At 45.8% G+C, this 26,424-nt stretch overlaps 1 protein-coding gene across 4 annotated transcripts in view; it reads left to right on the forward strand.

The window, feature by feature from the left end:
- LOC144762126 (phosphofurin acidic cluster sorting protein 2-like) overlaps positions 1-26,424 on the forward strand; it is a 642,794-nt gene that overhangs the window by 115,357 nt on the left and 501,013 nt on the right. Inside the window, exons 1-2 of one of the 4 annotated variants that reach the window (XM_078647260.1) lie at positions 18,334-18,371; positions 18,456-18,528. The exons of the other annotated variants lie outside the window; for them this stretch is intronic. The gene's annotated coding sequence lies outside the window, so the exon portion shown is untranslated. Of the gene's footprint in view, positions 1-18,333; positions 18,372-18,455; positions 18,529-26,424 lie in introns of those variants that run through there. 4 annotated transcript variants of the gene reach the window in all.

Below are 26,424 nucleotides of genomic sequence, written 5' to 3' on the forward strand. Positions count from 1 at the left end.
AGAGAATCTTTTAGTTTGAGGTGTCCAAGACCCTCGCCCATATGTGCGTCTGCAATTAACAAGTTTCTCCTGTCCATGTTTGGAATCACTCTATCCCCCACTCCAGGGATTCGAGCAAAAGGGACGGAGTTTGCATCGATTATGTATGTATAATTGAGTGGATAGTTGATCGGTAGTGCTGAGCAGTCGCCTTTTGATGACGTTTTCACCGCCAGCACTGTTTCACCGTCAATGTATTTTAATGTACGCTTTTTTCGAACTACGGGAGCCGATTTAGTTGCTACCGCTGTGGCTGTGTCAGCCAATGAATTCCCTGCAACGTGAACGCCATCACGCTGATGACTCAGTGAGTGTGTCACGTGAGTCTTTGGTAGTTCTTTTTGTAAAAGAGCTATTTGTTCCCAGAGCAGTTCCTGCTTTATTGTTGCATCTGTGTCATCTTTGTAACCGTTTTGAATCCATGTCTGCAAATCGTTGTTATATGATTTGACGCAGTAATATGAATCTGACACTATAAGTGTCGGGAATTCGCGATCCGCATTATCTAGCGCCATTTTCAATGCTAATATTTCAGTTTGTTGTTCTGAATTAGTTTCTACTGAGTGTGTTTTTGTTAATAGAGGTCTTAGTTTACCTCCGCGCCACACTTCTTTTGTAATCCCACATGTGGGGTTGTATGCTTGTTCTCCCCAAACGGGGGGTTGAGCATGTCCGTCTGTATAAATTACACAGGCGTAATGTCGTAAAGGCAGAATATCGATTGGCAGAGGGAATGTTCTTTCATATTCTAGATTTTTTAATTCCTCTAGTTCTAGATCAAAGTAGTAGTATACTTTGTCCGTTGTGATTGAATTCACCCATTGTATCCATTCCGGATTCAATGTTGTTGTTGGTAAATTACATGGTGTTGTTAATGCCTCAAAGGCTGATTCAGCTGTTCTGACTGTGATGTGTCTACCGTCTGCTTGATCTTTTTCTCTAGCTATTGCGGTTTGAACTGCATGAACAATTTTTTCTTTAATGCTGAATTTCTGTTCAGCTTCTGTGTACAAGTGTGATTTGAATGCAATTGGTACCTTTTCTCCCTCATTAGAGGTCAGGTATGTGAATCCGCATCTCCCTGGGATGACTCGGATCACAAGATTGCGTGTGTTATCACGTGTTTCTAATTTTGTTTTAATTAGCATGTCTGTTTGTAAGGATCTCAATATTTCTGTGTGTATTTGAGTCCAATTAGATCTTTTAAAATCTGGTTTTATTAGATCATAAAGGGGTTTGACCCTTTCTGCGTAATTTGTAATATATGTTCTTCCGAAATTTAGGAAGCCTAGAATTGACTGTAGGTTTTTTAGTGTTCTAGGTGCTTGGAGTACGGCACATTTTTCTAGAAAATTGTCAGCCAGGCTTTTGCCTTCACTTGATAATTCATATCCTAAGAACAGGACTGTCAGATGGGCAATTCTGGATTTTTTAAAGTTGAATTTGTAACCCTCTGCTGCGAACCCAAGTATTATGGTGTTCACTCTCTTCAAGTGAGTCTCCAAGTCATCATCTGTTAAGTATATGTCGTCGACATATGATAATGCTTCGTCGTCATATATTTGTAGTAATTCTGTTACTCTCGCTGAGAATACTCCCGGGCTGTTCTTGTACCCCTGGGCTAACCGACAGAATTGTTTTTGAGTGCCATTTATTGAGAATGCAGACAAATATCTGCTCTCTGGTGCTATGTTTTGACAAAAGAATCCATTGGAGATGTCTAAGGTTGTTTTGTATTTTTTGCGCACTATGTTATTCATTAGTGCAGCACTATGTGAGTTTTGCACTGCAAAAGTTTTGCAACATGAGTTAAGGTGTCGGTAATCCAAAACTAGACGGTATGAATTGTCTGGTTTGGAGACCGGAAACAAAGGTTGTTCATTTGTGAGGTGCAAGTTTCAATCACCCCCTGGTATTCTAGCTGATCTAGAATTTCTTTTACCTGTTTTTTTGCTTCTTGCTTAATTGGGTACTGCCTTTGTGCAGTAGGTTGTGATTTTAACTGGATTTTGTGAGGAGGAGAGTCCTCATCCCATCCTACGTGATTTTTATATAAAGCAGGAGCTAGAGCTACTGCCCACTTTCTAGCAAGTGTGTATTTTTTATGAATTGGGATGTGGTTTGAGAAGGCAGGCATAATTACTTCTTCACCATGAGGGCACTCCCTGACAAATTCTGGTGGCCAGTCTTTTTCAGCTAGAAGGATGTCATAGCCCTTGGAGAGATTATCCCAAAATAGTCCCCTTATTTTTCTAGTCTTATCTCCCTCTATACGTAATGTTATTTCGTATATTTTGTGAGGTTTGCTAACTCTGGTGTCTGCAGTTTCCACTTGAAGATATTCATTCGTGTCCACTGTCTCCAGATGATTCATAAGGACTTTGCGAGCTATGCTCACTTCTGCTGCGCTGTCTAGCATTGTCTGAGCCCATTCTCCGTTCTTCAGTTGTGTCCTCAGTATTCTCGGCATTGTTAACTACCTTGATACTGGCTACCTTTTTTTTGGGAAATTGTAATTTCTTTTTTAGCTGAGCAGGTTCCTTGTCTTTGGACTTGGCGTGCTCTTCTCTTTGTTCTGATCGTCCTCTTCTTTCCGATTTCTGCGAGGAAGTCGTAAAAGATTGAGAGGGACGTGTATCAATGTCTTGATATCTATCAGGCTTTTTTATATTATCCCTATTTCTAAGGTTATATCTTTTCCCAGAGGGGTCACTCTGGGGTGACCTGTGTCTTTGGTTCGGAGATTTTTCTCTTCGCCTTGGAGACCTGCCTCTGGACTGGAATTTCTTTTCTTTAGGATTGGATTGTTTGTTTCCATCCCAGCTCTTTTTCTGTGATGTTGAATTATTATTAAAAAATATTTTTCAGGACTTTCAATCAGTTGTGGTTTTACTGGTATTCCACCTAAACTATCTCTACCTAGTTCCTCATAGGATTTTTCTATGATTCTGGCAATTTCAGCTGGTTGGTCTGCTATATCGGTCTCCTTTAACCTCTGGCGGATCGCCACGTTTGCTGCTTCTCCCTTTATGTTGGCTAATAATATAGCTGAGACCTGCTTGAAGTCTTTTAGTAATTTCATACCAAGAGTTAAAGCGGGTTCTGGACCGTATTCGTCTTGAATTTGTTTTAGCACATCTGGTATTACCGAAATGGATGGAACACCGTGCGTTTTTGTGTAAATGGAAGCAAAGACTGTGCCCCAAGTGTCACAGTCCTCAATGTGTGGTGCGATTCCCATTGGAAGACAGATAGTCAGAATCCTGTGTTTTTCTAATGGGGTGGTGTCAGGAAACACCGCCTCTATTTGGGTTATTTTCTGTGCCAACCAGAATGGTATTTGTTCCCGTTTAGCTGGTACTTTACCTAGGCAGGACTGTATGTTCTGTGGTGTAATTTTATTTGTGTTCCCCTGGTGAGGGGTCAGCTGTGGAATTTTAATTGCTGGCTGAATTGTAGAAGTCCGCATCACATACTGGACTAATTGTCTATGTATTTTTATTAATTGTTTTAGCTGTGTTAAAAGGTTTGCTGCAGACATCCCGTCGATGTCTGGATGTGGTGTGTATCCGGCTAGGACCGGCCACGTTGCTCCTGGTCTACCTAAGGGACCGAGCCTGGTGATGTGATTATTATGTTTTAGGGCGCCATCAAATAAGAGCAGGTGCTCTTGAAATTTGAGTGGTACTTCCACCTCCTGGAAAGGAGTGTACGTTTCAGGAGGTTCCTCTATTTTGTAATAGTGGAAGTACTTTGTTACAGCATTTGCTGCAGGAAAATTTATCCATGAATAGTATACCTCTGTCTGCCGATATTCGTGTGCCTCAATTACGAATATGACTGTACCACCTCTAGGTGTCAGTCCATTTTCTATAAGTTTTAAAGTTATAGATTTCCTTTTAATGACCGGGATGAGTATTATATCCGGGTCTGCGTCTTGCAGTGCAGTATCAGCTGCTGCGAGTTCAGTTGCTAATCTAACTGCCTCTCTTTCATCATCACTGTCTACCATTTTACCGACAGGATGGTTACTTTGTTTGTTTGTTTGCAGATCAGGTTTCTTATGGAAACAAAGATTAGATGCACAATATTTTGGAACGGTTTATCCTTCAACGTTGACTAAACCAAGTACCATACATAGTAGTTTCCTCCTGCGATGTTTGGCGGAGATTACCTTTCACCCACTCCAGACGTCTTTGGAGTATTATGGGAAAAAGGGGTCTGAGTGAGAAAGCACGACTGAGTTACTTTAAATGTCTTACGTTCGTTTTATCGCCCTTTCCAAACGCGTTGGGCGCCATGTAGTGTAGTTCCTATGATCCCAATAGGCTCTGCGCATTGGAATAATACCTTCAATAGTATAGGCCTAGACCAGACGTTAACTAGGTCTACTACTGTCGATATTAGACTTAAAGTTTTGGGTTTGCCAGCTAGCTCAGAGTTCACTAGAAACTTTCTCGAATGTTCAGGAAGGAATTAACTTCCCTGATTAGACAAGAAGGGATTTAGTTTCTGACAACCATAGAACATGACAACTTTGCTCTCCCCTAATCAAGAGTGTATCTCGAGAGTCGTGTGAACAAAAGGCAATTTATTTTACTCAGTCAGTACGTGCATTCTTAGTCTCATCAGATTGTAGAGAAAAGGAAGAGACGGGCGTGTTCAATAAAAGATGTTATTTATTGATCAGTCTCTTTTCTCGTACAAGAGAAATGGATCGATATTATTGCAATACTTATCGTTAAGTAAAGTGCATACATTAAAAGCAGAAGTATAAAATAATACTGTAAAAACATTGATATGGTTTCTAAGCCATATGAAGGTTTAAAATGAATAAAATATATTACATACACATATACATTTGACTAAACGTACTCAACTGGTGTTTCTAGATACGCCTACCCCGTGTACCTGACCTGAGCCTAATACGTGGGCGGGAATAGAAAGTTACAGTTTAAGTTAAGTTTGTTTTTGCCAAGTGACTGACTAAAGAATTCTCTGTGAGGGGTTATTCAGTTCTGTACCTGGAAGTTAGGATGAATGAGGGATGGTATCTCTCTCTCTGCTCTCGATATTCCAGGCTGCCTGCGAGGGCTACCCGGAAACGCCGGTGCTGGATTTCTCGGCAGGAGAAAGCAGCGCGTCTCGTTCTCAGCGCGTCAGGAAGGCGGGGCTGCGCCAGCGGGGTCTGCTCTGCGCTTCGGCAAGTATGGCTGCTCCGTCTCGTCACCACCGCGTGTGTTTGCATAGGGCAATATCGGTAATATTTATACCTTTAAGGTGCAGAGATTGACGTAAGGATGGACATAGATACGTCAATAAGGATGTCATACGACCAGGTCGTTAGCACATTCTTTTGCTGAAGTTCTTGGTGAAATCAAAACAATGGCCGCAGGGGTTTTTCCCAGGTTGTCATAGGTTTGATTTGTTATGAGAACTCCGTATGCCTTATCAGGGGCTGGAGGAATATCGCTTGTCTAATTAGATCGCAAGCGTTATGACCTAATCAGATAACACGTTCCTGTGCCATAGTGTGGCTTCGTCAGATAACGGTATCTGCATCATGGGGGTTTGCTGCCTCATGGGCTGACTGCTAGTTAACTTGTTGGTTTGTTAACCAGAATAGGGTCAGGAATAGGGGATCGATTCAGAACCTATAGGAATACATCACAAAACCTGAGCTGAAGTCGAATCGTGGATGCATGCGTGCAAACCTGAGCTGAAGTCGAATCGTGGATGCATCCGTGCAAACCTGAGCTGAAGTCGAATCGCGGATGCATCCGTGCAAACCTGAGCTGAAGTCGAATCGCGGACCTGAGCTGAAGTCAAATCGCGGATGCATGCGTGCAAACCTGAGCTGCAGTCGAATCGCGGATGCATCCATGCAAACCTGCGCTGAAGTCGAATCTTGGATGAATCCGTGCAAACCTGAGCTGAAGTCGAATCGTGGATGCATCCGTGCAAACCTGAGCTGAAGTCGAATCGCGGATGCATCCGTGCAAACCTGAGCTGAAGTCGAATCGCGGACCTGAGCTGAAGTCGAATCGCGGATGCATGCGTGCAAACCTGAGCTGCAGTCGAATCGCGGATGCATCCATGCAAACCTGCGCTGAAGTCCAATCTTGGATGAATCCGTGCAAACCTGAGCTGAAGTTGAATCGTGGATGCATGCGTGCAAACCTGAGCTGAAGTCGAATCGTGGATGCATCCGTGCAAACCTGAGCTGAAGTCGAATCGCGGTGGCATCCGTGCAAATGTGAGCTGAAGTCGAATCGTGGATGCATGCGTGCAAACCTGAGCTGAAGTCGAATCGTGGATGCATCCGTGCAAACCTGAGCTGAAGTCGAATCGCGGATGCATCCGTGCAAACCTGAGCTGAAGTCGAATCGCGGACCTGAGCTGAAGTCAAATCGCGGATGCATGCGTGCAAACCTGAGCTGCAGTCGAATCGCGGATGCATCCATGCAAACCTGCGCTGAAGTCGAATCTTGGATGAATCCGTGCAAACCTGAGCTGAAGTCGAATCGTGGATGCATCCGTGCAAACCTGAGCTGAAGTCGAATCGCGGATGCATCCGTGCAAACCTGAGCTGAAGTCGAATCGCGGATCTGAGCTGAAGTCGAATCGCGGATGCATGCGTGCAAACCTGAGCTGCAGTCGAATCGCAGATGCATCCATGCAAACCTGCGCTGAAGTCGAATCTTGGATGAATCCGTGCAAACCTGAGCTGAAGTTGAATCGTGGATGCATGCGTGCAAACCTGAGCTGAAGTCGAATCGTGGATGCATCCGTGCAAACCTGAGCTGAAGTCGAATCGCGGTGGCATCCGTGCAAATGTGAGCTGAAGTCGAATCGTGGATGCATGCGTGCAAACCTGAGCTGAAGTCGAATCGTGGATGCATCCGTGCAAACCTGAGCTGAAGTCGAATCGCGGATGCATCCGTGCAAACCTGAGCTGAAGTCGAATCGCGGACCTGAGCTGAAGTCAAATCGCGGATGCATGCGTGCAAACCTGAGCTGCAGTCGAATCGCGGATGCATCCATGCAAACCTGCGCTGAAGTCGAATCTTGGATGAATCCGTGCAAACCTGAGCTGAAGTCGAATCGTGGATGCATCCGTGCAAACCTGAGCTGAAGTCGAATCGCGGATGCATCCGTGCAAACCTGAGCTGAAGTCAAATCGCGGACCTGAGCTGAAGTCGAATCGCGGATGCATCCGTGCAAACCTGAGCTGAAGTCGAATCGTGGATGCATCCGTGCAAACCTGAGCTGAAGTCGAATCGTTGATGCATGCGTGCAAACCTGAGCTGAAGTCGAATCGTGGATGCATCCGTGCAAACCTGAGCTGAAGTCGAATCGCGGATGCATCCGTGCAAACCTGAGCTGAAGTCGAATCGCGGACCTGAGCTGAAGTCAAATCGCGGATGCATGCGTGCAAACCTGAGCTGCAGTCGAATCGCGGATGCATCCATGCAAACCTGCGCTGAAGTCGAATCTTGGATGAATCCGTGCAAACCTGAGCTGAAGTCGAATCGTGGATGCATCCGTGCAAACCTGAGCTGAAGTCGAATCGCGGATGCATCCGTGCAAACCTGAGCTGAAGTCAAATCGCGGACCTGAGCTGAAGTCGAATCGCGGATGCATGCGTGCAAACCTGAGCTGCAGTCGAATTGCGGATGCATCCATGCAAACCTGCGCTGAAGTCGAATCTTGGATGAATCCGTGCAAACCTGAGCTGAAGTTGAATCGTGGATGCATGCGTGCAAACCTGAGCTGAAGTCGAATCGTGGATGCATCCGTGCAAACCTGAGCTGAAGTCGAATCGCGGTGGCATCCGTGCAAATGTGAGCTGAAGTCGAATCGCGGATGCATCCGTGCAAACCTGAGCTGAAGGCAAGGCTTCTCGGGTGACCGTATTTAGGGGATTCTGTAGTGCTGCGTCAGGGACGACATCAGGTCAGCAGTGACAGTGCCCTGGAGCAGGACTGATGCCAGACCCAGCGAGCTCTGAAGCACAAGGACTGCTGTAATCTGAGGGTGTGCGAATGTCTGCACCTTGTGCAGCAGGAGAGCTCAGAAAGACTCACAGCCTCTTACAAAAAGAGAACTCAGAAAGACTCACAGCCTTCTTACAGCAGCAGAACTCAGAAAGACTCACAACTTTCTTACAGCAAGAGAACTTGGAGAGACTCACAGCAAAAGAACTCAGAAAGACTCACAGCCTCTTACTGCAACAGAACACAAGAAGACTTACAGCCTATTAAAGCAACAAAACTCACAAAGACTCACAGCCTTCCTGCAACAAGAGAACTGACAAAGACTCACAGCCTTCCTGCAGCAAGAGAACTGACAAAGACTCACAGCCTCTTACTGCAAATTAACACTGAAAGACTCACAGCCTTCTTAAAGCAACCGAACAAAGGAAGACTCACCACCTTATTGCAGCGAAAAAATTCAGAAAGGCTACTGCCTTCTTACAGCAGGAGAACTCAGAAAGACTCACAGCCTCTTACTGCAGCAGAACACAGGAAGACTTACAGCCTCTTAAAGCAACAGAACTCACAAACTCTCACAGCCTTCTTACAGCAGCAGAACTCAGAAATACTCACAACCTTCTTACAGCAAGAGAACTTGGAGAGACTCACAGCAAAAGAACTCAGAAAGACTCACAGCCTCTTACTGCAACAGAACACACGAAGACTTGCAGCCTATTAAAGCAACAGAACTCACAAACTCTCACAGCCTTCTTACAGCAGCAGAACTCAGAAATACTCACAACCTTCTTACAGCAAGAGAACTTGGAGAGACTCACAGCAAAAGAACTCAGAAAGACTCACAGCCTCTTACTGCAACAGAACACAAGAAGACTTACAGCCTATTAAAGCAACAAAACTCACAAAGACTCACAGCCTTCCTGCAACAAGAGAACTGACAAAGACTCACAGCCTTCCTGCAGCAAGAGTACTGACAAAGACTCACAGCCTCTTACTGCAAATTAACACTGAAAGACTCACAGCCTTCTTAAAGCAACCGAACAAAGGAAGACTCACCACCTTATTGCAGCGAAAAAAATCAGAAACGCTACTGCCTCCTTACAGCAAGAGAACTCAGAAAGACTCACAGCCTCTTACTGCAGCAGAACACAGGAAGACTCACAGCCTCTTACTGCAGCAGAACTCAGAAAGACTCACAGCCTCTTACTGCAGCAGAACACAGGAAGACTTACAGCCTCTTACTGCAACAGAACTCAGAAAGATGTGCGCCTTCCTGCAGCAAGAGAACTTGGAGAGACTCACCTTCTTACAGCAAGAGAACTCTGAAAGACTCACAGCCTCTTACTGCAACAGAACACAGGAATTCCTACAGCGTCTTACTGCAACAGAACGCAGAAAGACTTACAGCCTTCCTGCAGCAAGAGAACTCGGAAAGACTCACCACCTTATTCCAGCGACAGAACTCAGAAAGACTCACTGCCTTCCTGCAGCAAAAGAACTCAGAAAGACTGACAGGCTTCTTACATCAACAGAACCCAGAAAGACTCACAGCCTTCCTACAGCAATGGAACTCAGAAAGACTCACTGCATTCCTGCAGCAAGAAAACTTGGAAACACTCACTACCTTCCTGCAGGAAGAGAACTTGGAAAGACTCACTACCTTCCTGCAGAAAGAGAACTTGGAAAGACTCACTACCTTCCTGCAGGAAGAGAACTTGGAAACACTCACTACCTTCCTGCAGAAAGAGAACTTGGAAAGACTCACTACCTTCCTGCAGGAAGAGAACTTGGAAACACTCACTACCTTCCTGCAGGAAGAGAACTTGGAAACACTCACTACCTTCCTGCAGGAAGAGAACTTGGAAAGACTCACTACCTTCCTGCAGGAAGAGAACTTGGAAAGACTCACTACCTTCCTGCAGAAAGAGAACTTGGAAACACTCACTACCTTCCTGCAGGAAGAGAACTTGGAAAGACTCACTACCTTCCTGCAGGAAGAGAACTTGGAAACACTCACTACCTTCCTGCAGGAAGAGAACTTGGAAAGACTCACTACCTTCCTGCAGGAAGAGAACTTGGAAAGACTCACTACCTTCCTGCAGGAAGAGAACTTGGAAAGACTCACTACCTTCCTGCAGGAAGAGAACTTGGAAAGACTCACTACCTTCCTGCAGAAAGAGAACTTGGAAAGACTCACTACCTTCCTGCAGGAAGAGAACTTGGAAAGACTCACTACCTTCCTGCAGGAAGAGAACTTGGAAAGACTCACTACCTTCCTGCAGGAAGAGAACTTGGAAAGACTCACTACCTTCCTGCAGGAAGAGAACTTGGAAAGACTCACTACCTTCCTGCAGAAAGAGAACTTGGAAAGACTCACTACCTTCCTGCAGGAAGAGAACTTGGAAAGACTCACTACCTTCCTGCAGGAAGAGAACTTGGAAACACTCACTACCTTCCTGCAGGAAGAGAACTTGGAAACACTCACTACCTTCCTGCAGGAAGAGAACTTGGAAAGACTCACTACCTTCCTGCAGGAAGAGAACTTGGAAACACTCACTACCTTCCTGCAGGAAGAGAACTTGGAAACACTCACTACCTTCCTGCAGGAAGAGAACTTGGAAACACTCACTACCTTCCTGCAGGAAGAGAACTTGGAAACACTCACTACCTTCCTGCAGCAAGAAAACTTGGAAAGACTGACAGGCTTCTTACATCAACAGAACCCAGAAAGACTCACAGCCTTCCTACAGCAATGGAACTCAGAAAGACTCACTGCATTCCTGCAGGAAGAGAACTTGGAAAGACTCACTACCTTCCTGCAGGAAGAGAACTTGGAAACACTCACTACCTTCCTGCAGAAAGAGAACTTGGAAAGACTCACTACCTTCCTGCAGGAAGAGAACTTGGAAAGACTCACTACCTTCCTGCAGGAAGAGAACTTGGAAACACTCACTACCTTCCTGCAGGAAGAGAACTTGGAAACACTCACTACCTTCCTGCAGAAAGAGAACTTGGAAAGACTCACTACCTTCCTGCAGGAAGAGAACTTGGAAACACTCACTACCTTCCTGCAGGAAGAGAACTTGGAAAGACTCACTACCTTCCTGCAGAAAGAGAACTTGGAAAGACTCACTACCTTCCTGCAGGAAGAGAACTTGGAAAGACTCACTACCTTCCTGCAGGAAGAGAACTTGGAAACACTCACTACCTTCCTGCAGGAAGAGAACTTGGAAACACTCACTACCTTCCTGCAGGAAGAGAACTTGGAAACACTCACTACCTTCCTGCAGCAAGAAAACTTGGAAAGACTGACAGGCTTCTTACATCAACAGAACCCAGAAAGACTCACAGCCTTCCTACAGCAATGGAACTCAGAAAGACTCACTGCATTCCTGCAGGAAGAGAACTTGGAAAGACTCACTACCTTCCTGCAGGAAGAGAACTTGGAAAGACTCACTACCTTCCTGCAGGAAGAGAACTTGGAAAAACTCTCTACCTTCCTGCAGAAAGAGAACTTGGAAAGACTCACTACCTTCCTGCAGGAAGAGAACTTGGAAAGACTCACTACCTTCCTGCAGGAAGAGAACTTGGAAAGACTCACTACCTTCCTGCAGGAAGAGAACTTGGAAACACTCACTACCTTCCTGCAGGAAGAGAACTTGGAAAGACTCACTACCTTCCTGCAGAAAGAGAACTTGGAAAGACTCACTACCTTCCTGCAGGAAGAGAACTTGGAAAGACTCACTACCTTCCTGCAGGAAGAGAACTTGGAAACACTCACTACCTTCCTGCAGAAAGAGAACTTGGAAAGACTCACTACCTTCCTGCAGGAAGAGAACTTGGAAAGACTCACTACCTTCCTGCAGGAAGAGAACTTGGAAACACTCACTACCTTCCTGCAGAAAGAGAACTTGGAAACACTCACTACCTTCCTGCAGGAAGAGAACTTGGAAACACTCACTACCTTCCTGCAGGAAGAGAACTTGGAAACACTCACTACCTTCCTGCAGGAAGAGAACTTGGAAAGACTCACTGCCTTCCTGCAGGAAGAGAACTTGGAAACACTCACTACCTTCCTGCAGGAAGAGAACTTGGAAACACTCACTACCTTCCTGCAGGAAGAGAACTTGGAAAGACTCACTACCTTCCTGCAGGAAGAGAACTTGGAAAGACTCACTACCTTCCTGCAGGAAGAGAACTTGGAAAGACTCACTACCTTCCTGCAGGAAGAGAACTTGGAAACACTCACTACCTTCCTGCAGCAAGAAAACATGGAAAGACTGACAGGCTTCTTACATCAACAGAACCCAGAAAGACTCACAGCCTTCCTACAGCAATGGAACTCAGAAAGACTCACTGCATTCCTGCAGGAAGAGAACTTGGAAAGACTCACTACCTTCCTGCAGGAAGAGAACTTGGAAAGACTCACTACCTTCCTGCAGGAAGAGAACTTGGAAAGACTCACTACCTTCCTGCAGGAAGAGAACTTGGAAACACTCACTACCTTCCTGCAGGAAGAGAACTTGGAAAGACTCACTACCTTCCTGCAGAAAGAGAACTTGGAAACACTCACTACCTTCCTGCAGGAAGAGAACTTGGAAAGACTCACTACCTTCCTGCAGGAAGAGAACTTGGAAACACTCACTACCTTCCTGCAGCAAGAAAACATGGAAAGACTGACAGGCTTCTTACATCAACAGAACCCAGAAAGACTCACAGCCTTCCTACAGCAATGGAACTCAGAAAGACTCACTGCATTCCTGCAGGAAGAGAACTTGGAAAGACTCACTACCTTCCTGCAGGAAGAGAACTTGGAAAGACTCACTACCTTCCTGCAGGAAGAGAACTTGGAAAAACTCTCTACCTTCCTGCAGCAACAGAGCTTAGAAAGACTCACAGCCGTCTTACAACAACAAAACTCAGAAAGACTCAGTTTTCAACAGCAACAGAACACAGACACACTTACCTGCTGCTTGCAGCAACAGAATTCTTTTTCGAGTTATAGATAATTAGTCTGATTTCATAATCCCCTAACCATGCCAGCACTTGTTAGAGCAATTTGGAAAACACCTGAGGGTGTAAGATAACCCAGACAGATCTACTCCGAACTCCCACAGTTCTCCCCACAGGAACAGTGAGAAACGACAGTGGGGCCCAAAGCAGGAGCTGAAAGGTAGACATTCTTTAGGTCTAGACGTGCTGGAGCGCCTCCAGAGCTGAAGCGCCTTCATCTTGGAGTGTCTGTCGAGAGCCAGTCATTGAAGTCCCTGTAATCTATCACTGGTCTGATACCGTTCCCTTTCTTCTGTACCAGGAAGAGGTTGCTGAGGAATCCCCTCAGTGGAGGAGGGAGCTCTGGATTGACCCTTTGGCCTCCAAACTTCGTACTTCGGGCAGTCAGAGTCTTCAAACCCTCTTTGGAGGGTGGGGTTTTACTGTATGCACTGGGGTGCCCCAGAATTATATTCTGAACCCCAGTACTATCTGGAGAATCCAGGCATCCCTAGAGATTTCTCAACACTGGTCCAGCCACTGCACTTTCTTGTCCCCAGCCTTACTGGAGAAGACAGATAACTCACCTGCAACATCCGCTTTGCCTCACCACCACCTATGTGGGTCTGTTCCCTTTCGACTGTGGACAGAAAGAAGGGGTTAAACTTTTGCTGTTCCTGTTAACCTTCTCTTCAAAGCTCTGGCCCATATGGGAAGCTAGTCCCTGCCAGACGAGCCTTCCCTGCCATGCCCAGCCCACCCTACCCTATAACCTTTGGGGTAACAAAGTTCTTTAGCGAAGACGGCACTTTGTCTTTCACTATGAATGTCCAGATACCCTAGCTAGACTGCACACCAAGGCGTCACTAGATAGGTCTCCAGACCTGCCTCCGAAGAAGCCAGCTCTTCCAGCTTTGGTCATCCTTCAGCAGGACCGACATCACCATTGCTTCCCCCGATGTCCTTGACTGCCTCAGCCATTTCCATCATCGTTGCCGCCGGTCAGGACAAGTCGAGCAACTTGTCCTTCCTTGCGCACCAGGACCTGGATATATCCCTTCTGGGGTCCTTGGTGAAGATCCCAAGGAACTTAACCGTGATATTTACCAGATCTGGCTAACACGTTCCCCTTGGGGGGGCGGGGGAGTCCTGGGCAATCCACCTAGAGGTGGGATCCTACAACCCTGGAAGGTGTTGTCTTAGCCTGTGCTGGATGCAATAGGCAACCTTTGGGCAGACTCACACTCCCGTGGCTGAAGTGTATCCGATGGGAAGGGCTGTGTTTCCGGTTGGGAACGGCTGTGTTTCCGGTGTTGAAGTGTTTCAGGTTGGAAAGGGGTGTGTTTCCAAAGGCTGAAGTGTATCTGTTAGATTTGGGGGTCTCTGGTTGGCACAGGTAAGTACTTGTGACAAGCAGGGTCCCTTTCCTCTAGTCAGGACAAGGGGATTACCCTCTAAAATAACCCTTGCTCAACCTCTAGGTAGTGTGGCGCGAGCAGACAGGGCTTATCTCAGAGCTTTATAGGTTAAGCATTTGTGAAGGACATGCCACACACATCAGGGCTTGTCCTACCTTATCCTTACAATGCACCCTGCCCGTGGGCCTACCATAGGGGTGACTAATATGAAGTTAAGGGAAGGTTTGGGGACTGGCAAGTGGGTGCACTTGCCCAGCCAGCATGACAGTGCCAGACTGCACGCAGGTTCTGCAATGGCAGACCCTAGACACATTTTACAAGGCTGCTGCTGTGGGTGGCGCAACCAGTGCTGCAGGCCCACTACCAGCATTGGCATTCACAGGCCCTGGCACTCCTAGTGCGCTTTACTGGGGACTAACAGTAAATCCAATGAGCCAATCATGGAATTCAATCAATGTATACATTTTATACAGGGAGCACTTGCACTGTGGTACTGGTTGGCAGTGGCACAGTGCACTGAGCATCTAACACCAGCAAAAACACATGAGGCAACAGCAACAAAATGGAAGGGAGACTCACGCCAATGATGCCAGGTCTAACAGTATCAGGTTGGGAAGGGCTGTGTTTCCAATGGCTGAAATGTATCAGGTTGGGAAGGGCTGTGTTTCCCTGTAGCTGCTTGTGCAGGGCCAGTTGTTTTCTATTTGGCATTGCATTGCTCGTCTGTCCAGCAGTGGGTGTGCTGTACACATCTTTATTGATAAAGAGTAAATGGGGTACGAGTAGGATTGGTACTTCTGTGGGTCCTTCTCCTCCTGGGGCGCAGGGCTGCCTGACCTTGGAGTGGAGTGAAGTGTGTGTCTGCTGGGAGCGGTGGGTGAGGATAAACCCTGCTGACAGCTGTGGCCTCCTGCTGCAACCCTCCCCGTGGCTGCTCGTCCGCTGCCTGCTAATGAGATGCGCCAAGGATGGCAGGCAGATGGCCCTGCTGCGGGAGCAGGCTTTTACTCAATTAACCTGTGTTAAGCCTGCACCCAAGGTGTCCCGCACATGCTGCCTGCTAATGGCATCCGCGGAGGGCCGCGGTCACTCCCAGGAGCCTCCGCAGCCATCAGAACAGTGTCATTCACTGTTACCCATCTATAATTCTATATGTCATGAGTAGCTTCCTTTGAAACCTCTGTTGTGACTATAGATTGAGAGCGGACAAGCCGCGTGTCTGCAAGAGAGTGGACATGCTGTGTGTCCTGAAGTGAGCAGACATGCTGTGTGTCTGCAAGAGAGCAGACATGCTGTGTGTCTGCAAGAGAGCAGACATGCTGTGTGCCTGCAAGAGAGCGGACATGCTGTGTGTCTGCAAGAGAGCTGACATGCTGGGTGTCTGCAAGAGAGCGGACATGCTGTGTGTCTGCATGAGAGTGGACATGCTGTGTGTCTGCAAGAGAGCAGACATGCTGTGTGCCTGCAAGAGTGCAGACATGCTGTGTGTCTGCAAGAGAGCAGACATGCTGTGTGTCTGCAAGAGAGCAGACATGCTGTGTGCCTGCAAGAGAGCGGACATGCTGTGTGTCTGCAAGAGAGCTGACATGCTGGGTGTCTGCAAGAGAGCGGACATGCTGTGTGTCTGCATGAGAGTGGACATGCTGTGTGTCTGCAAGAGAGCAGACATGCTGTGTGCCTGCAAGAGTGCAGACATGCTGTGTGTCTGCAAGAGAGCAGACATGCTGTGTGTCTGCAAGAGAGCTGACATGCTGGGTGTCTGCAAGAGAGCGGACATGCTGTGTGTCTGCAAAACCAAAGGAAGAAAGGTTGGTTTGTGTGACGACGTTTAATACGAAAAGCAATGCTATTAAAAAATGTGTGAACCGTCATTGGCATCTAATCAGCGGTGAATTGGGGGGGATTCCACCACCACTACACGCCTTCCGGAAAGGGATGAACATCCGTGATCACCTAGTCAAATCTTTGTTACCCAAAAAACAGCCTTTGAGCCAATCTACACTATGGGATGCACCAACAGTTAACGGCCACAGAAAATGTGGGTCTTGTAAAGCCTGCCCCCTTACAATAGAGGGTAACATGTTTAATCATAATGGGCAGATATATAAACTCACAAAACATACCAACTGCAACACCTCATGGGTAATTTATGCAATCAGGTGCCCATGTGGGTTTCTGTATGTGGGACAGACCACATAGAAAATAAAATGCCGGATCTTGCAACACATGAGTCGGATACGTTGTAAAGTCCAGGGGGCCCCCTTTAGTTGATCACTTCAGTAGATTTGAGCACCCAGAAAACAGCTTGAGGTGGTGGGTCATCGAAAAAATAACAGCGAACCCACGAGGAGGTGACCTACATAACATCCTGAATAGGAGGGAGTGTAAGTGGATATATACTCTAAATACGGTCAATAAGGGCCTCAATGAACTTGAGGAAATGAATAAACAAGTGGCACTGTTGGGAATATGAATCCAGTAGACTAAACATACCAGTAGTTGTTGTTGGTGTTATAAGAACAGCTGTCTTGAATTTGTCTCATGTGATTATAGCAATGCTGTGAAAATGATGTACCGAACACTGATTGTATCCACCTTAACATGTGAATGTTAATCACTAAGTAATATATTCATCATCATATCTAGGTATAGATATATATATATATGACTGTGTCAATCAAATGGAAGCAAATGTAAATTTATTTCCATCATATCTGTGTATATTTGCATAATTGTATGATCTTTCCTATGCACTGATACCTGTTTAGACTTTATATGAGACTGCCGTAATGTTCTGGAAAACACCACACTAAACAGATGTAATATTGCTGAGAATTTTTGAAAAATCCCTTACCAACTCTATGTGTATAAATGTGCCTTTTGTCTACCTTACTCCAACTGTAATGGAATAATCCCAGAGAAGAAGCTGTATACCTACGTGGGTCATAACTGGAGGAGGTTTCCAAATGTATGATAAAATTATGACGACCAGTGTGATTGTTACACTTGTTTGGTACTTCCTTTTCCACCCTATGTGGTTGGATATATATAGGCATAGCCATTAATATGGCTTTTCCAAGGGAAGTTTGGATGCATGCTTCAATAATAGAATAAGAATTGTCCATCTTTTATGTCTATTATGAAGTCGCTCATCTAGTTCGTGTACACATAATCGATTTGACACTAATCTAGGTCCTCGTTACCCTAGATAGAACACTGGATGGATATAAGTTAACCCCGTGAATTTAGTGTAACCCCTTTTTAAATAATCACCACGAAAAAAAAAAATTGTAAAATAATTTTCCGAAATATTTTTAATAGCGATATAAAGTGCTTAAAATAAAATAAATAGGTGACTAGCACTAACACGAGTCCTTTTTTTAAAAAAAAACGGCTCGGGTGTTTACACATTTGTAAGGTTACGTGATTTCTACAACATAAGTCCTCTCTCTATGCCTAATCGGGAGAGGAAGGCTGGCTACAATTGAACGCGGAAATGTGGTTGCATTACCGGCGGCGTCCTCGCACACACTGAGGCTTGGCTGTACATACCGGCTGAATAATCGGCAATAAGGTAAGCCCTTGAACCTTTGGGTGTGATTAAATTCGCAGCAAAACTTTGAAAAGGATTTCGCTGCTGAAATTAAATCGGATCAACATTCCCTCATTGATATTAAGCGAGACTATATCTCTGTCTCCCTTACAGCTACCTGACTTTATGAGTAGGAGCCCATTTCAAATCAAGACCTGATTATCTGAATCGCGTTAAGAAGGTAATTGCACTGATCGATCCTAAATGATTCTGTGCTGTATAATAAATTATATTACATTTCAAGTGAGACCTTATTTTGTCTCCGTATACAGCTACCTGATATTACCTACAGGAGCCCCTCAAATAAGAATTCGATCGAACGACAATTATATCAAGGTAAAAATGTTTTGGAATGAGCTTTCACCTTTATGCTGTATCTAGGGTGAATTGTATACTCACACTACCATAAATTATTTGTAGATTACTCCACCATGATGTATACATGAGGATCTGTGCCCTCTCAACATAAGTGAGGAGAGAATCCTATATTAAGGTAAACAACCCTTTCTTCAACACTGATCATGGTTAGAGAATTGCCAACTATTAGACCTAGATAAACTCTAGGTTCATTTCATTTCTTTTACAGGAGAATTGATGGGAAGTTGTACCTATGGACCTCCTCCTATTGTTTTTCCATTTTTGAAGGGTAAGAAACGAGACCGACCCATTTATGGGTTATCGTTTTATTTCAATTAATCTCACCACGGTTAGTAATCTGAATTCTATATTCCATAGGGTTATTAGTATCCCTTGGTTGCCCACGTCTGTTTTTCCAGTCCTGATGAAGACTCGCAATCGCCAGGTCCAAATCACCGTTTGGGCATAAGACGAGTCGAAACGTCGACGCTACCTTCATATAACCTTGGACCAACTATTTAAAAACTGTATATATAGTGCAAAAAAACCCTAGGACTTATATGTCTGGATGCAATAATGTTTTGATTACAGAAAGTTTAAAAAAAGGTTTGGCCAGGTACTCAATACGGCAAATCAAAGGTCCGGTATTGATTGTCAAATAATGTGAATTTTTTCTGATCACTATTGTGAATTTTCCTTTCTATTTATCTGTCTTACACTTCTGATCACGCTTTTCTTTGCACGCTCCTTTTTTGGGCAACCACCCTGTTTTTATCTACTCTGAAATGATATATTGTGTATAAAATGAACTGCTAAAAATTAAAAACAAAAATTATAAGTTTTTCTGTAACCGTGGTGTAGGTTTATCTTGTGGTACTAAGCAACTTGAGTACAATAAAAACTGTGTGCATCATAATTGATTAAGTCAATAATCATAATTAATAGGTTCAGGACCATTGTTCTTTCTATATGTGTGTCTGCAAGAGAGCAGATATGATGTGTGTCTGCAAGAAAGCAGATATGATGTGTGTTTGCAAGAGAGTGCCCATGCTGTGTGTCTACGAGAGAGCGGACATGCTGTGTGTCTGCATGAGAGTGGACATGCTGTGTGTCTGCAAGAGAGTGGACATGCTGTGTGTCTGCAAGAGAGCGAACATGCTGTGTGTCTGCAAGAGAGCCGACATGCTGTGTGTCTGCAAGAGAGCGGACATGCTGTGTGTCTGCAGGAGAGCTGACATGCTGTGTGTCTGGAAGAGAGTGGACATCCTGTGTGTCTGCATGAGAGCGGACATGCTGTGTGTCTGGAAGAGAGCAGACATGCTGTGTGTTTGCAAGAGAGCAGATATGATGTGTGTCTGCAAGAGAGCAGATATGATGTGTGTCTGCAAGAGAGTGCCCATGCTGTGTGTCTGCAAGAGAGCGGACATGCTGTGTGTCTGCATGAGAGTGGACATGCTGTGTGTCTGCAAGAGAGTGGACATGCTGTGTGTCTGCAAGAGAGTGGACATGCTGTGTGTCTGCAAGAGAGCGTACATGCTGTGTGTCTGCAAGAGAGCCGACATGCTGTGTGTCTGCAAGAGAGCGGACATGCTGTGTGTCTGCATGAGAGTGGACATGCTGTGTGTCTGCAAGAGAGTGGACATGCTGTGTGTCTGCAAGAGAGTGGACATGCTGTGTGTCTGCAAGAGAGCGTACATGCTGTGTGTCTGCAAGAGAGCCGACATGTTGTGTGTCTGCAAGAGAGCGGACATGCTGTGTGTCTGCAGGAGAGCTGACATGCTGTGTGTCTGCAAGAGAGTGTACATGCTGTGTGTCTGCAAGAGAGCAGATATGATGTGTGTCTGCAAGAGAGCAGATATGATGTGTGTCTGCAAGAGAGTGCCCATGCTGTGTGTCTGCACGAGAGCGGACATGCTGTGTGTCTGCATGAGAGTGGGCATGCTGTGTGTCTGCAAGAGAGTGGACATGCTGTGTGTCTGCAAGAGAGCGGACATGCTGTGTGTCTGCAAGAGAGCCGACATGCTGTGTGTCTGCAAGAGAGCGGACATGCTGTGTGTCCGGAAGAGAGTGGACATCCTGTGTGTCTGCATGAGAGCGGACATGCTGTGTGTCTGGAAGAGAGCAGACATGCTGTGTGTTTGCAAGAGAGCCGACATGCTGTGTGTCTGCAAGAGAGTGGACATGCTGTGTGTCTGCAAGAGAGCCGACATGCTGTGTGTCTGCAAGAGAGCGGACATGATGTGTGTCTGCAGGAGAGCTGACATGCTGTGTGTCTGGAAGAGAGTGGACATCCTGTGTGTCTGCATGAGAGCGGACATGCTGTGTGTCTGGAAGAGAGCAGACATGCTGTGTGTTTGCAAGAGAGCCGACATGCTGTGTGTCTGCAAGAGAGTGGACATGCTGTGTGTCTGAAAGAGAGCAGACATTCTCAGTGTCTGAAAGAGAGCGGACATGCTGTGTATCTGCAAGAGAGCAAACATGCTGTGTGTCTGCAAGAGAGCGGACATCCTGTGTGTTTGCAAGAGAGCGGACATGATGTGTGTCTACAAGAGAGGAGACATGCTCTTTGTCTGCATGAAAGCGGACATGCTGTGTGTCTCCATGAGAGCAGACATGCTGTGTGTCTGGAAGAGAGCAGACATGCTGTGTGTCTGCAAGAGTGCAGACATGCTGTGTGTCTGGAAGAGAGCAGACATGCTGTGTGTTTGCAAGAGAGCAGACATGCTGTGTGTCTGGAAGGGAGCAAACATGCTGTGTGTCTGCAAGAGAGCGGACATCCTCTGTGTTTGGAAGAGAGCGGACATGCTGTGTGTTTGCAAGAGAGTGGACATGCTCTGTGTCTGCATGAGAGTGGACATGCTCTGTGTCTGCATGAGAGAGCACATGCTGTGTGTCTGAAAGAGCGCAGACATTCTCAGTGTCTGGAAGAGAGCGCACATGCTGTGTGTGCAAGAGAGCGGACATGCTGTGTGCCTGCAAGAGAGTGGACATGCTGTGTGTCTGCAAGAGAGCGGACATACTGTGTGTCTGCAAGAGAGTGGACATGCTGTGTGTCTGCAAGAGAGCGGACATGCTGTGTATCTGCAAGAGAGCAAACATGCTGTGTGTCTGCAAGAGAGCGGACATCCTGTGTCTTTGCAAGAGAGCGGACATGCTGTGTGTCTGCAAGAGAGCGGACATGCTGTGTGTCTGCAAGAGAGCGGACATGCTGTGTGTCTGCAGGAGAGCGGACATGCTGTGTGTCTGGAAGAGAGCGGACATGCTGGGTGTCTGCAAGAGAGCGGACATGCTGTGTGTCTGGAAGAGAGCCGACATGCTGTGTGTCTGCAAGAGAGTGGACATGCTGTGTGTCTGAAAGAGAGCAGACATTCTCAGTGTCTGGAAGAGAGCGGATATGCTGTGTGTCTGGAAGAGAGAAGATATGCTGTGTGTCTGCAAGAGAGCGGACCTCCTCTGTGTTTGGAAGAGAGCGGACATGCTGTGTGTTTGCAAGAGAGTGGATATGCTCTGTGTCTGTATGAGAGTGGGCATGCTGTGTGTCTGCATGAGAGCGCACATGCTGTGTGTCTGAAAGAGAGCAGACATTCTCAGTGCCTGGAAGAGAGCGGACATGCTGTGTGTCTCCAAGAGAGCGGACATGCTGTGTGTCTGGAAGAGAGCGGACATGCTGTGTGTCTGGATGAGAATGGACATACTGTGTGTCTGCAAGACAGCCGACATGCTGTGTGTCTGCAAGAGAGCCGACATGCTGTGTGTCTGCAAGATAGCGGACATGCTGTGTGTCCACTTCATCAGGCGCTGGGGTGTTCCCTGGAGAGAAGGATAGCGCCAAGAGCCCTCACTTCATGGGGCGCTGGGGCGATCCCTGGAGAGAAGGATAGCGCCAAGAGCCCTCACTTCATGAGACGCTGGGGCGATCCCTGGCGAGATGGATAGCGCAAAGAGCCCTCACTTCATCAGGGGCTGGGGGAGGGCCCAGGAGAGAGGAATAGCTCCAAGAGCCCCCACCTCATCAGGTGCTGTGACGATCCCTGGAGAGGAGGGCAGCGCCAAGAGCCCCCACCTCATCAGGCGCTGGGGCGATCCCTGAAGAAAAGGATAGCGCCAAGAGACTTCACTTCACCAGGCACTGGGACGATCCCTGTAGAGAAGGATAGTGCCAAGAGCCCTCACTTCAGCTTGGGAATAGTCTCTCCTCAGTTTCTTCAGGTTCCTCTCCTCAGTAAAGGTTTATTCTTGTAGTCCAACGTGATCTAATTTCATGGGATCAGGGTCCCAATACTTATACCCCAAAATCCTTTGTTCCCTGAGGGGAGAGGGGCCTTTGCCCAGTCCAAACCAGTTCTGAAGCACTCTGTTTACCAGACTTCTCCATTATTTTCACAGTACAGGGTATGCACATCAGACGCCCCACAGGCGGTGGAGCCAGCATTGTGGAAGGCAAGTACAGCCCTGGAGCACTTTATTTACAGGGCTCCTTCTCTTCTTTCAGTGTGCAGGGCAGAGACATCAGCCGCTCCCCAGGGGGTGGAGCCAGCATTGTGGAAGGCAGGCACAGCTCTATTCAAGGTTCAGGTGCACTCCTCCCTTCCATCTAGATGCAGATCTCTCTATTCACCACTGGGTGACTCAGCCTGTCTCCTGGAATTCCCCAGCCCTTTCACTCACAAAACCAGACATAGGAATACACAACCTTGCAGAGGCAGGTTTGAATAGTTAGACAAGCAAATAACTACTTTCTAAAAGTGGTATTTGCAAACACAGAATATTAAAATAAACTTCACTGAAAGATGTATTTTATTATTCTGAGTTCCGGCATACTAAACTCGAACTTCTACTATGTTCTCTGAGACAGTTAGGATTATAAAATGTAATAAGTCTAATGGCCCATTCTGGCCGATGGAGAACAGGTAGCCTTGCAATAGTGAAAAACGAAAATGGCTGTAATTCACTATTAGGACATGCCACACACATCAGGGCTTGTCCTACCTTATACTTACAATGCACCCTGCCCTTGGGCCTACCATGGGGTGACTGATATGAAGAAAAGGAAGGTTTAGGGACTGGGAAGTGGGTACACTTGCCTATTCGGCATGACAGTACCAGACTGCACGCAGGCTCTGCAATGGCAGACCCTAGACACATTTTAAAAGGCTGCTTCTGTGGGTGGCACAACCAGTGCTGCAGGCCCACTGGCAGCATTTGGATTTACACGCCCTGGCACACTCAGTGCACTAGACTAGGGTCTGACAAGTAAACCAAATAGTCAAACATGGAACCACTGAATAGTACATCAATTTACAATAGGGAGCACTTGCACTGTGGCACTGAACAGCAGTGGCACAGTGCCCAAAGCATCTAACAACAGCAAAAACACAGGAGGCAACAACAAAAAATGGAAGGGAGACCCATGCCAATGGTGCCAGATGTAACAGAAGGATAGCGCCAAGAGTCCTCACTTCATTGAGCGCTGGGATGATCCCTGGAGAGAAGGATAGCGCCAAGAGTCCTCACTTCATCAGGGTCTAGATGCAACATCTAGCAATTCTCTTTGGAAGTTGGCCTCATCGAGCGAAGGATTCTCTGTGAAGGAGAGCACAAGCTGTGTGTCATTCGCATAAGATAACGCGATCCCCATAGATTTGCTAACTTGTGCCGAAGCTTGAATATAAACATTGAACATGTGAGGGCTAAGTGAAGAGTCCTGGAGAACGCTGTGGTGTGAAGTATGGGGTTGGGAACAGTAGGGGGGAGAAATGACCTGAAAGAAGCATTCAGATAAAAAGACACGAACCAGGGCATTGCCGTTCCACCTATGCCAATGCCTTGTAAGCGCTGCAGTAAGATTTTGTGACTTTATGTCAAAAATAAAATTCCCTTTGGGTATATAAATTTTACGGACATCAACTTCTCAGTGACATAGAAGGATAACACATATTGTAAACATAAACACAAATATAACCATGGAGACTAGGAAACTAAGAGCAATGCATAGGGTTTAAAATTATGAGATAACAGTAAGTTCAAATAAGCACAGTTTATTTATACATAAAATTAATAAAAAATACATAAAATCACAATAGATTTGGGAACACAGAGAATATAACAAGGGAATGAATCAAAACCATAAATTCATCTAATCAAATTCATACACCTAAAACAAGGAAATACACAAAAATCCTAAATCAAATATCGATAGTATTATTCCCTTCAATTCAACGCGTTTCGACGGACATTTAGCCTATCGCCGTCTTCATCAGGAAATATAGTCTGTATTCCCAAGAAATCTGCAATTACATAAAATATGTCTTAGTGCTATCACCATGGCATAATTAAAACTATCCTGTACATTCAATCAAACCACAATATCATTTTAAATAAAACCCAGCTATTGCTCAGAATATCATAGCAGCATATCCACAGTTTTTTAACACAAACTATCACACAGATCAGTTTTTTTACAAACAGAAAATACAACGAAAATTTATCTTAGATGTATACATCCTAATACAGACGACATATTATTTACATTTATAACCATCACACCAGTGGATCATAAATCTGGGTGAAATGAAATCTAGATACAGCATTTCATCTTTTGTTCAGCATGGTTTATCCTAGAGGATGTGATGGTTATGCTGCTATGATATTCTGAGCAATAGCTGGGTTTTATTTAAAATGATATTGTGGTTTGATTGAATGTACAGGATAGTTTTAATTATGCCATGGTGATAGCACTAAGACATATTTTATGTAATTGCAGATTTCTTGGGAATACAGACTATATTTCCTGATGAAGACGGCGATAGGCTAAATGTCCGTCGAAACGCGTTGAATTGAAGGGAATAATACTATCGATATTTGATTTAGGATTTTTGTGTATTTCCTTGTTTTAGGTGTATGAATTTGATTAGATGAATTTATGGTTTTGATTCATTCCCTTGTTATATTCTCTGTGTTCCCAAATCTATTGTGATTTTATGTATTTTTTATTAATTTTATGTATAAATAAACTGTGCTTATTTGAACTTACTGTTATCTCATAATTTTAAACCCAATGCATTGCTCTTAGTTTCCTAGTCTCCATGGTTATATTTGTGTTTATGTTTACAATATTTGTTATCCTTCTATGTCACTGAGAAGTTGATGTCCGTAAAATTTATATACCCAAAGGGAATTTTATTTTTGACATAAAGTCTTCTGTTGGTACCCCATCCCTTTGGTTCGGGTCCCTCTCTCTTTTATTAGAGTAAGATTTTGTGAGACACCGTATCAAATGCGACACTCAAATCAAGCAGGAGGAGGGCTGAAGCTCGTCCTTCGACCAGGGCACTGCGGAGGTGCTCGGTAGCCACAAGGAGCTCGGATGCCGTGCTGTGCCTTGGCCTGAAGCCGTTTTGAGAGATATCCAAGATGTAGTTGGAATGCCATTAACCTGTCCCTCTCTGACCTTCGCAAGAAAGGGCCAAAGGGGATAGGGCAGAAATGTCCAGGTTTGGAGACATCCAGAGATGACCGTGCCATGTTTCAGAGGTCCGGGTACGTGGGCTGAATACAAGGAAAGATGGATTCCTTCTAAGCTAGGCTGGAGGAGGGGTTCCACTCTCGTGGACTGGCACAGCCAGGCATCTGGGACATTGTCCTGGATGAGATCAAAGACATTGGCGAGGTGTTTGGCCAGAGAGCGGTAGTTAAGGCTGTAAGTGGGGAGGGACCTGGGAGGCGGCCTGGTCATCGGTCCCGGAGGGCTAATCGCGAGACTGAAGCTCTTGCAGCATTGAAGCAACTCATTTGGGGCCCACCTGTGCTCGCGGCAGAGCTGTGAGGGGATACTAAAAGCACACAGTGCGTCTGGGGAGTAGACTAGCCTGTGAGAGTTAAAAGAAACAGGGTGCCTGGCCGTGGCGCCGTCTATTATTATTATTATTATTATTATTAAATTAAATTTATAAGGCGCACATCTACCCAGAGGTTTCCCGGCGCACAGGACAGAATGCAGACAGAACAGACAATCTTGTTACTGATTGAAAAG

This window comes from Lissotriton helveticus, chromosome 6 (genome assembly GCF_964261635.1).
Source record: "Lissotriton helveticus chromosome 6, aLisHel1.1, whole genome shotgun sequence".
Lineage (NCBI taxonomy): Eukaryota > Metazoa > Chordata > Amphibia > Caudata > Salamandridae > Lissotriton > Lissotriton helveticus.